Source organism: Silene latifolia, chromosome 2, assembly GCF_048544455.1.
Source record: "Silene latifolia isolate original U9 population chromosome 2, ASM4854445v1, whole genome shotgun sequence".
Lineage (NCBI taxonomy): Eukaryota > Viridiplantae > Streptophyta > Magnoliopsida > Caryophyllales > Caryophyllaceae > Silene > Silene latifolia.
Genome location: NC_133527.1, coordinates 106743286 through 106755198, shown reverse-complemented (window position 1 = coordinate 106755198; position 11913 = coordinate 106743286). Strand labels below are relative to the sequence as shown.

Sequence of the window (11913 nt, the reverse complement as noted above, 5' to 3'; positions counted from 1 at the left end):
ATCATAATTCGATACGTTAATTTTAATAATCATTAATAAGTTTATTTAAAGTTAGTTCGAGTTTATTGAAATTAGTTCGAGTTTATTTATTTAATAATTTCCGTTTCTTTACGAGTCCTTATGAAAGTTGTTTTTAGTGAACCCGAGATGGATTTTGGGAACAAAACCGTCCAATTAGCTATTTTGAGCTTATTTCACTAAATTAGCAATTTTTTATTAATATCCGTTAGTTTCGTAAAAATCGCTAATAATTCCGTTTCAAGCCGATTTCTTATTATTTACGTTAACTAGCTGAGTTTATTTTATTTTCACTCATTAAATTTATTTATTATTGATTCCGTTTTATTACTGAAACTTTTACTTAAATCGGTTAAATTTAACTCGAAACGGTTTTAATAAATATCGAAGTTACTTAACGATGAAGAAACGTACGTATAATAAATAGCAGTGTGCAAGTTGCTCCCTCATTTCTCACGCATCCTTCTTCTTCTCCCTTCCTTTTTCTTCTTTTCGTTCTGTTTTAATTTTTATCAGATTGTAAATTGATCCTGCCACTCCGTTTGTCATCCGTTATCAATTATTTTCGTTCCATATTGCTCCTCTCGTCGTTCTCGTCATTCCGATGTAAGTAACATTGGGTCATGTATTTTTACAAACCCAATTTATATTTTCAGCTTTATTTATTATAAGACGGTTGTATGTACTAAAATAGACGGTCTTGTAGAAGATTTGTTAGTCATAAATGATTAGTTCAATCGGAAAAAGGTAACAATTATGGATTACTCGATATTACTTGTAAAATATGTTTATTTCAAATGTTAGTTCTGTTTTATAATTAAGACGGTGTATAATTATATATAGGGATCCTTATGGATGTTAATTAGTCAGTTGTATAGTTGAGACGGTGTATACTGATATGTGGAGATAGTTGAGACGGTGTATACTGACCTCTAGGGATCATTTGGGATGCTAGTTAGTAAGGGGTATATTTAAGACGGTGTATGCTGACATGTATGGATTGTTTTGGGTGATAACTGCTGTGTTTTATAGTTGAGACGGTGTATACTGACATGTAGGGATTGTTTTGGACTGATTTGGACTCTGTGTTGGGGCGATTTTTGTAGTCTTTAGGGTCTGTTTTTGAGTTGCTTTATACTTGTGGATTTCCGCTCTAAAACCGTTTTAAATGCTGACTTAGTTGGCTCAGTTAGGACTGTTTTTAGGCGCGAGAATGGAGTCTTAAGGGGACGATTGGTACTCTGTTTTGGGCAGGGACGAGAGCTGTCATCGTGGGTTTTCACTTTGCATTTGAGGACTGGAGTTGGGGTCGAACTGAGGCATCTTTTGTGTTCTGTTTTGGACTGATTTTTGGGTCAGGTTATGAAGTAGGGTGAAGGGTGGCTATGGGTAGTCGGGTGGTGGTCGTGTCGGACCCCTTGTGGCTTAGCTGTGGCCTGGCCGTGGCCTAGCTAAGTCACGAGTTTGAGGCCATGTGTAGTTTTTGGTTAGGCCGAGTTTGAGGTTGTCATAATAACTTTTGAGCCGTGTCTATAAACTGTTTTGACGCTATTTTGGTTTATTTAAAATATAATTAAATTATTTTCCGTCTCATATTTTATATAAAGATAATTCGTTAATATCGTCCTTTCACATAATTATTTTAGGTGGCTCATATGTGGTTGAAGAGGAAGAGTAATTTTGGGTTTTAGAAGCTTTCTCAAGTTCTTACTTGTTTCTTTGCTAGCGTAAGGTAACTATTCCGAGTTACTCGACGAATTAATGTCACATTAGTAGTAAATGTGGTGCTTGTTGTTTGTTAAGTGTTTAGGTCATTGATAATGTTTTACTTTCATTTTTCACATGATAGAAATTGGAAATAGCATGAGAATAATATGGCGATAAAATTTGTAATTTGGGCCAAAGTAGGCCAAGACTCGAGTCAGGGGCAGATTGACCGAACGAGTTTGGTCAAGCTAGGTTTAAACCGATCGACCTCGATTTGACCGATGACCCGTCGCGGGACTCGGGTCGAGGGTTTGTCTTTGAGGTGAGATTGGATGTTTTACGTTGATGCCTTAATATTTATGACTATCATTTCACATGTTGGTTGTTGGATGAATTGGCTGCCTTATACTTCAGTCTTGTTGCCTCTTTGCCATTTTAGCTTGTTCTCATGAATTATAAGATTAACGGTTAGTTGGAATTTGGATTATTATTGATATTGGAGATATTGTTGGATTTTCATTTGAATTGGGTATCCTACTTGTCTTGTGTGGTGTGGGCTAAAGTATTCAAGTGGGACTAGTGGGACTAGGTCCTAGGTGAGTATTTCGGCCTTCATCAGAGATAGGCCATTATAGTCTTTGACGAGTATATGTTCACTGCTTGATAGCCTCTGTGTTCCTGACTTGGTGGGATTATATCCAAGTTGGGGCATGACCTCGTTACTTATTTTGATAGTAAGTGGTCAGCTTAAGTACTAGCCAACTCTTTGGTGGACTCCTTAGGGTACTCACTTTGTTTTAGAAAAATTGTGGGTCTTGGGTGCGGTGGTGTGTATCCGCATGTCTAGGTCTACGTGATTTTAGGCTAGGGTTGTGTTGTGTCTTGGCCATGTTTTGATAGAACCTCGAGCCAAGATACCGGTTCGATTACCTTCCCTACCTCGTGGTATAGACTCGAGTTCTGAGTGACTATTGACGGGACTAAGAACTTATGCCCGTCTTTGATATATTGTCCTTTCTTGTATGGTGATTCTATGAATCATAGAAGGTGAGATGCAAGCCGGTTATGGTTGATAGAGTTTGGATTCCTGGATGTTATGTGATTCACATGATAGTGTAGTATGAGTCGGTCTAGTATTCACATGTTAGGACTATGTGGTGTTATATTGTTGTTCACATGATAAGCACGATTGTCTAGCATCTATATGCTAAGGCATTGTGTGATTCGTATTCATATTCTTATGTTTACATGTTATATTAATTATGACATTTCGTGGTCGGGAGGACTCTGAGTTACTCCCCACCGATCGTGGCTTTCGTATTTGTATAAAATGCGATTGTGAGTTGGTGATGCATATATGGGGTACATGGACGAGCTAGCGAGCAAAGTAACCTTGGAACCTAGATTGGTTTTATTTTATTGTGACCCTTAAACACTTTTTATGTCACATACATTTTAGGGACATATGTCTCCCTCTTTGCATTTGGTTGTATAATTTGCTATTCGCGACTTTAGCGATGGTTATGTTGTGAAACTTCTAGTTAGACCTTGTATGTTTGACACCTTCCAATTTGGATATCTTTATAACAGGTTCAGGTTTTAAAAATTACAGGTTTTTACCCAAATGAACCTATTACAAACATATCCATGCAGTTTTATTCTAGAATTACGTGTTTTTTTTTCCGCTTTAAATGAGGGTGTCACAGTTGGTATCAGAGCATATTTGTTCCCGACGCACGTTTGTGCACCCCCAATATAAATAACTTGACCTTAAAATAATAAACTTGAGAGATAGGTAAGATGGGTAGACTTAGGACCTTATGTTGTAGTCTCTTTGTGTTTGCTCTTTGTTAGGTACTAACCTGTTTGTTGATTGTCATTTAGTAATTGTTGCGTTCTTGAATCAATGACCGTGAGCTTATCTATAGCTAATGGAGCTATTACCCTTATTAAAAAAAAAAAAAAAATTTGAACTAAAGATTTTGAAAATATTTTAATGTTTTTCACTGGTTTTAACGTCAATTAGTGTTAAAGCTTGTTATTGGAGACGTCTGATAATTAGTTTTATCATTTGTTGGTGTAAAAATGTATTTTTATGTCTTTGAATTGGAATATTGATGTTCTTGAGTGATCGCCAAGAGTATCACCGTTCCATTGAAAGGACACTTATATTTTAAGAAGATCAAGATTTAGTGCCTATTGCTGAGGATTGAAGATTTGTTCAACCTTTGATGAATGCTTCTACTTCCTTGAAGATGTTTCTTGTTCTTTTTGTATCTCGCCTTATTCTTAATCTCTTGGTGCTTATCCTCCTTCTAAACTCCCTTCTGTTTTACTTTAAAAGCTACGCTTGTACTCCTAACTTGTCTTTTGTTCCTTGCTTATCCTCCCTTAACGCCATTAGATAGTACTCTTTCTTGTGAGAAATGTTGACCTGGGTTGGAAAATTCGACTTTTGAGGAGATTATTTGTGTCTGGCCCTTAATCCTGGTTTTGAGAGGATGTGATGTTAGAAAGACTTAGGTAATGTGATGAGACATACTTAGTGATTCTTATACCTAGTTCCTTGACAAAGTGAGTATAATCGATTGGTGGATTCTTTGTGTTAGGAATGAGTTGCCTATGTAATTAAAGTTATAGAACTTGGCTTTGTTGTTTATGTTTGGGATTTGAAAGCTTAGTAGGTTGAGCGTCGTCGCCTTAGGAGTAAACATGAGATAAGTTTAGAATATGAATTTGGAAGAAAACCCATTTTTAGATGTTAACAACCCGTATAGTTTGGGAATGTGATTTGGTGTTAGTTGTTCCTTGAGAACTTTGTTGAGAAGTCTTTATCAATTCATTCTTTGGTTTTTAAAACATTGAGGTTGTGTCGAGTGCTTGAGATAAGAGATGCTTTTATACTTGAGTGGTATATTTGCTTTAGGGAAATCCTAATATGTGATAAGATAGGTGGAAGAAGTATCTAACCGATTTATCACCCCTTAAGCGAGCATTTATTTTACCTTGACCCTTGTTTTGGGATTTGGTCGTTGTGTTATAAAGGTACAATACCCTAATAGACGTGACCTTGTTAGAGAGAACCTTAAGTTTTAGGAAGCGTATGGATTAAGCCTTAAAAATCCTCTTTCATACCATTAATCGTTTTCCTCCCTTTCGTTCATACCTTGGTTGGATTTGATTCTTAAGTATAAAAGTTTACTCGTTATTTCCTTGTCTTGAATACCTCCCTAATTCTAATATCTCTTACTGGTTGTTAACTAGTTATCTTTATGATTCGACTCTTTTAGTCTCACATCTTGACATGTTGCTTAAGTTTCCTTGTTGTCTAATTTTCCTTTCTCCTTGATCATAAGCGTTACCGTTCATACCTCATTTCTTCGCTTCATCTTGCTCCTCGTTTAAGTTTGACACTCGTATCTTGTGAAACTCTATCTTTGACATCCTTGTAATTTTGACTTCAATTTCTACCCTATGAAATTCATTATAGCTCTATTGTTGCTTAAGTTTGAGCTCTCTTAACATACTTTGTTTCTATGCTATCTAAGTTACTTTCCTTTTTGTACAACTTCTAAACTTTCAAGTTACCAGTTTCGATTCATTCTTAAAAGTTTATGTCACTTCTGCAAACCTAACCTATTTTTAAAGATCTGAAAATGAAAATTTGATTTAGTTCCTTATTCCTTCCTTGAATATAAACTCATTTATCGTAATTTTAATTACTAGACCCGAGATTTCGTTAAGTTTTGTCCAATTTCTGTTATATTTGATCTATTTATGACTTCTTTGTCAAAGTTTAATATTATATTTCCGGAATTTAACTCCCCTTTTAGTTTAAAGGTGAAACCTTTATTTCTATTTTGGCTTTTTGCAAAAGAAAATTTGAGTAGATTACCTTTTCTTTTGATTTTAACGTTGATCGGATGTTAGAACTCGTTATTAGAAACGTTTAATAACTTGTTCTACTCTTGTCGACGAGTGATTTTCGGTTTTAAATTTGTCTTTGACTTGGAAGGTTAGCGTTCTTGTGTGCACAATAAGAGCAATTTCGTTACATGAATGAGACTTATACTTTTGAAAACTCTTCATTAATGTTTTCGAAAGTATTTTGATTTTTGATTTATACAAATGATTTGCCTTTGACCTTATCTTGGATTTGGAATGTGATGTTCTTGAATGCGCAACGAGAGCACTTCCGTTCCTTTGATGAGAATCAGTTCTGCAATCGGAAAATTTTATTTGAAACTTTGGAAAGAATTTTGATTCTTACGATAAGTGACCTTTTAAATGTTTTGGTTACCGATTCCAATTTCAGTTTTATTTTTATAACCTTTCATTTATACTTTCAAGTTTCGAGGACGAAACTTTTTAAAAGATGGGGTGATTGTAACACTCCGTATTTTATTAAGTTGGATAAAATTCTTTTAATTGCTATTTTGAATTTAATTACATCATTTAACGATTTATATATTTATGCTTAGCTAATTAATTAATTTCATCATAATTCGATACGTTAATTTTAATAATCATTAATAAGTTTATTTAAAGTTAGTTCGAGTTTATTGAAATTAGTTCGAGTTTATTTATTTAATAATTTCCGTTTCTTTACGAGTCCTTATGAAGTTGTTTTAAGTGAACCCGAGATGGATTTTGGGAACAAAACCGTCCAATTAGCTATTTTGAGCTTATTTCACTAAATTAGCAATTTTTTATTAATATCCGTTAGTTTTGTAAAAATCGCTAATAATTCCGTTTCAAGCCGATTTCTTATTATTTACGTTAACTAGTTGAGTTTATTTTATTTTCACTCATTAAATTTATTTATTATTGATTCCGTTTTATTACCGAAACTTTTACTTAAATCGGTTAAATTTAACTCGAAACGGTTTTAATAAATATCGAAGTTACTTAACGATGAAGAAACGTACGTATAATAAATAAATAGCGGCGTGCAAGTGCTCCCTCATTTCTCACGCATCCTTCTTCTTCTCCCTTCCTTTTTCTTCTTTTCGCTCGTTTTAATTTTTATCGATTGTAAATTGATCCCGCCACTCCGTTTGTCATCCGTTATCAATTATTTTCGTTCCATATTGCTCCTCTCGTCGTTTTCGTCATTCCGATGTAAGTAACATTCAGTTTCGTCATGTATTTTTACAAACCCAATTTATATTTTCAGCTTTATTTATTATAAGACGGTTGTATGTACTAAAATAGACGGTCTTGTAGAAGATTTGTTAGTCATAAATGATTAGTTCAATCGGAAAAAGGTAACAATTATGGATTACTCGATATTACTTGTAAAATATGTTTATTTCAAATCTTTGGTTAGTCTGTTTTATAATTAAGACGGTGTATAATTATATATAGGGATCCTTATGGATGTTAATTAGTCGGTTGTATAGTTGAGACGGTGTATACTGATATGTGGAGATAGTTGAGACGGTGTATACCGACCTCTAGGGATCATTTGGGATGCTAGTTAGTAAGTGGTATATTTAAGACGGTGTATCTTTGACATGTATGGATTGTTTTGGGTGATAACTCTTTGTGTTTTATAGTTGAGACGGTGTATCTTGACATGTAGGGATTGTTTTGGACCGATTTGGACTCGTGTTGGGGCGATTTTTGTAGTCTTTAGGGTCATTTTTGAGTTGCTTTATACTTGTGGATTTCCGCTCTAAAACCGTTTTAAATGCCGACTTAGTTGGCTCGATTAGGGACTGTTTTTAGGCGCGAGAATGGAGTCTTAAGGGGACGATTGGTACTACTGCTGTTTTGGGCGGGACGAGAGTCATCGTGGGTTTTCACTTTGCATTTGAGGACTGGAGTTGGGGTCGAACTGAGGCATCTTTTGTGTTCTGTTTTGGACTGATTTTTGGGTCAGGTTATGAAGTAGGGTGAAGGGTGGCTATGGGTAGTCGGGTGGTGGTCGTGTCGGACCCCTTGTGGCTTAGCTGTGGCCTGGCCGTGGCCTAGCTAAGTCACGAGTTTGAGGCCATGTGTAGTTTGTGGTTAGGCCGAGTTTGAGGTTGTCATAATAACTTTTGAGCCGTGTCTATAAACTGTTTTGACGCTATTTTGGTTTATTTAAAATATAATTAAATTATTTTCCGTCTCATATTTTATATAAAGATAATTCGTTAATATCGTCCTTTCACATAATTATTTTAGGTGGCTCATATGTGGTTGAAGAGGAAGAGTAATTTTGGGTTTTAGAAGCTTTCTCAAGTTCTTACTTGTTTCTTTGCTAGCGTAAGGTAACTATTCCGAGTTACTCGACGAATTAATGTCACATTAGTAGTAAATGTGGTGCTTGTTGTTTGTTAAGTGTTTAGGTCATTGATAATGTTTTACTTTCATTTTTCACATGATAGAAATTGGAAATAGCATGAGAATAATATGGCGATAAAATTTGTAATTTGGGCCAAAGTAGGCCAAGACTCTGAGCTGGGCCAGATTGACCGAACGAGTTTGGTCAAGCTAGGTTTAAACCAGTTAGCCTCGATTTGACCGATGACCCGTCGCGGGACTCGGGTCGAGGGTTTGTCTTTGAGGTGAGATTGGATGTTTTACGTTGATGCCTTAATATTTATGACTATCATTTCACATGTTGGTTGTTGGATGAATTGGCTGCCTTATACTTCAGTCTTGTTGCCTCTTTGCCATTTTAGCTTGTTCTCATGAATTATAAGATTAACGGTTAGTTGGAATTTGGATTATTATTGATATTGGAGATATTGTTGGATTTTCAGCTGAATTGGGTATCCTACTTGTCTTGTGTGGTGTGGGCTAAAGTATTCAAGTGGGACTAGCGGGACTAGGTCCTAGGTGAGTATTTCGGCCTTCATCACAGATAGGCCATTATAGTCTTTGACGAGTATATGTTCACTGCTTGATAGCCTCGTGTTCCCGACTTGGTGGGATTATATCCAAGTTGGGGCATGACCTCGTTACTTATTTTGATAGTAAGTGGTCAGCTTAAGTACTAGCCAACCCTTTGGTGGACTCCTTAGGGTACTCACTTTGTTTTAGAAAAATTGTGGGTCTTGGGTGCGGTGGTGTGTATCCGCATGTCTAGGTCTACGCAGATTTTAGGGTAGGGTTGTGTTGTGTCTTGGCCATGTTTTGATAGAACCTCTGAGCCAAGATACCGGTTCGATTACCTTCCCTACCTCGTGGTATAGACTCGAGTTATTGAGTGACTATTGACGGGACTAAGAACTTATGCCCTGTCTTTGATATATTGTCCTTTCTTGTATGGTGATTCTATGAATCATAGAAGGTGAGATGCAAGCCGGCTATGGTTGATAGAGTTTGGATTCCTGGATGTTATGTGATTCACATGATAGTGTAGTATGAGTCGGTCTAGTATTCACATGCTAGGACTATGTGGTGTTATATTGTTGTTCACATGATAAGCACGATTGTCTAGCATCTATATGCTAAGGCATTGTGTGATTCGTATTCATATTCTTATGTTTACATGTTATATTAATTATGACATTTCGTGGCTGGGAGGACTCGGAGTTACTCCCCACTGACTGTGGCTTTCGTATTTGTATAAAATGCGATTGTGAGTTGGTGATGCATATATGGGGTACATGGACGAGCTAGCGAGCAAGTAACCTTGGAACCTAGATTGGTTTTATTTTATTGTGACCCTTAAACACTTTTTATGTCACATACATTTTAGGGACATATGTCTCCCTCTTTGCATTTGGTTGTATAATTTGCTATTCGCGACTTTAGCGATGGTTATGTTGTGAAACTTCTAGTTAGACCTTGTATGTTTGACACCTTCCAATTTGGATATCTTTATAACAGGTTCAGGTTTTAAAAATTACAAGTTTTTACCCAAATGAACCTATTACAAACATATCCATGCAGTTTTATTCTAGAATTACGTGTTTTTTTTTCCGCTTTAAATGAGGGTGTCACACCGCCCGTCCCGTGATAAAGACGCCCGGATTCCCAGGCAGACCCATTTCGTCTTCTTCAAGCTTCAAGGAAGGATGCACATCTTCTTCTAGAGACCGGAGTCTTTCCAAAATGACCGGCGTTTCCTCAACAAGGGACTTAATCGTCATTTAAGCCCTTAGTTAACCCTAATTCATACACCTAATCCCCACTATAAATACCCCATTAGTCTAATTAGAAGAGCATGTTCTTCTTAGCAATCTTTAGTGTAGTTAATATCAATCAAATATCTCTTTAATCTTGTAATGAACAATTAATCAAGTTTTAATACAAGTTTTATTTCCTTAATCTCTCTCTTGTTCATCCTTTATTTTGGATAATTGAAGATTATTTGGGTCATTATTGGGAGATTGACAACCATCCAATCAAGCATCAAGTACTTCTTTTATTCTTTGCTTTATTATTGGAATCATTAGTAGGTATAATTCTCTTAATTCCTTTTTAATTATTGTTAATTACTTTCATTTATTCATCATGTTTCACTTTGTTGGTATGATTGACAACCTTGCTAGCATGTTCAACAAGATAATGAGTGAGTAGTTTCCTTAGCTAGGGTTAATGGGTAATTAGCAGAAACCAACATGGGGAATGATTCATGCTTAAATTAATATGCTTTCATAGTTTATTTGCTTGCTTGTTGTGATCTCAACTTATGCACATGTTATGTTTGATGAAATGCGAGCCTATGAATCTTTGCATTTTTTACCCATCACCTATCTTTTCAATGACACTTGTAAGACATAAACCAACTCGAGTCTCATTAGACCAAGCATGTTGTTGAGTAGGGAAGACTAAGTCGACTTGTAGGTGTTGTACAATCTAACCGATTCGGCTCCGGGACCCAAACTTTCCTAGGATTGTAAGATATAAACCAACACGATCCATCACAACAATAATTGCTTGCTTATAACTTGAGAATATGTTTGTATGATCAATTCCCATGAATCCCCTATGACCCCATGACACCCTAGTGCCTTTTATCAATTGCTTACATCCTTTTTAATTCATCTTGCTTGTTTACTTTCATTGCTTTTTAGTTTAGTGACCTTCTACATCAAACCCCAATTGTGACACCCTTTAAGACACCACTAGTTGCAATAGAAATCTCATCTCAATTCCCGTCCCTTGGGATCCGACCTTTACTTGCCTCTTTACTAATTGTAGAGTTGTTTGTGAAGTTATAAATTGTGTTTTGGTCTACGTTCTCCTAACGACAAGTAACCGAAAGATTTAGTCCGACCAAAAATGGCGCCGTTGCCGGGGACGATGTTAACTTGATTTAGATTTTCTTACATTGTTATTAGTTGTGTCTTTCTTTGCCTTGGGGAAGTAAAACTCCTCAAGGTTTGTTCTAATTGTTTTCGAGTTGTTTGATATTTTTCATGTCTAGAAGGTCACAAGGTGACTTGTTACCCTTTGAACACGAAATTGAAAGACCTTTGACAACCAATAGAAGACATGCTAGGAGAACTTTGAGAGGTATTGGTGAGGTTGTAGATATTCAACCAAATACTATTGAGTTCATCAACCCTTTTGCAAGAGAAGGTGAGGAGAACCCAACACAAAATCCAACACAAAATCAACCCACAATGCCTAAGTTTTCATCACATTCCGTACCCACCGAGGAGAACCTACCCAATGGTACTCCCACACCACAACATCTAACCGGAAATTTTATTGCCAAATCCGCATTTATCCAATTAGTCGAAAGAAGCCAATTTGGGGGGATGCCTAGTGAAGACCCTCACTCTCATATGGAGACCTTTTGTGACTATTGTGATGCGATTTCTCAAATCGGTGTAACTCAAGACCAAATTCGATGGGTCTTATTTCCTTTTTCCCTAATTGGCACCGCGAAACAATGGTTGAAAGGCCTTGATAAGGCTACTCTCGGAATTGATTCTTGGAAGAAGTTGGCTCTAGCTTTCTACAAAAAGTTCTATCCACCGGAAAAGACTAACATGCTAAGAGCTCAAATTACGGGTTTTAAGCAAAGGGATGAAGAATCATTGTATGAAGCTTTGGAGCGATTCAAAGGAATTTGTCGCTCATGTCCTCACCATGGACTTAGCTAGTGGTTCTTGGTACAACAATTTTGGAATGGTCTTTATGAAGATTCAGGAACATTCTCAACATGGGGTCAAATGGAATGTTCACCGAAGTTGATGACAATCAAACTTGGAACAAAATTGAGGAAATGGCGGTCCATAA

The 11913-nt window shown here is 36.3% G+C and overlaps 1 non-coding gene across 1 annotated transcript; it reads right to left on the bottom strand.

Moving 5' to 3' along the window:
- Nucleotides 1–11663: 11663 nt before the first annotated feature.
- LOC141644701 (small nucleolar RNA R71) lies at nt 11664–11770 on the bottom strand. Its single transcript, XR_012544312.1, has one exon. It is a non-coding gene; the product is annotated as a small nucleolar RNA R71 (small nucleolar RNA).
- Nucleotides 11771–11913: the final 143 nt, after the last annotated feature.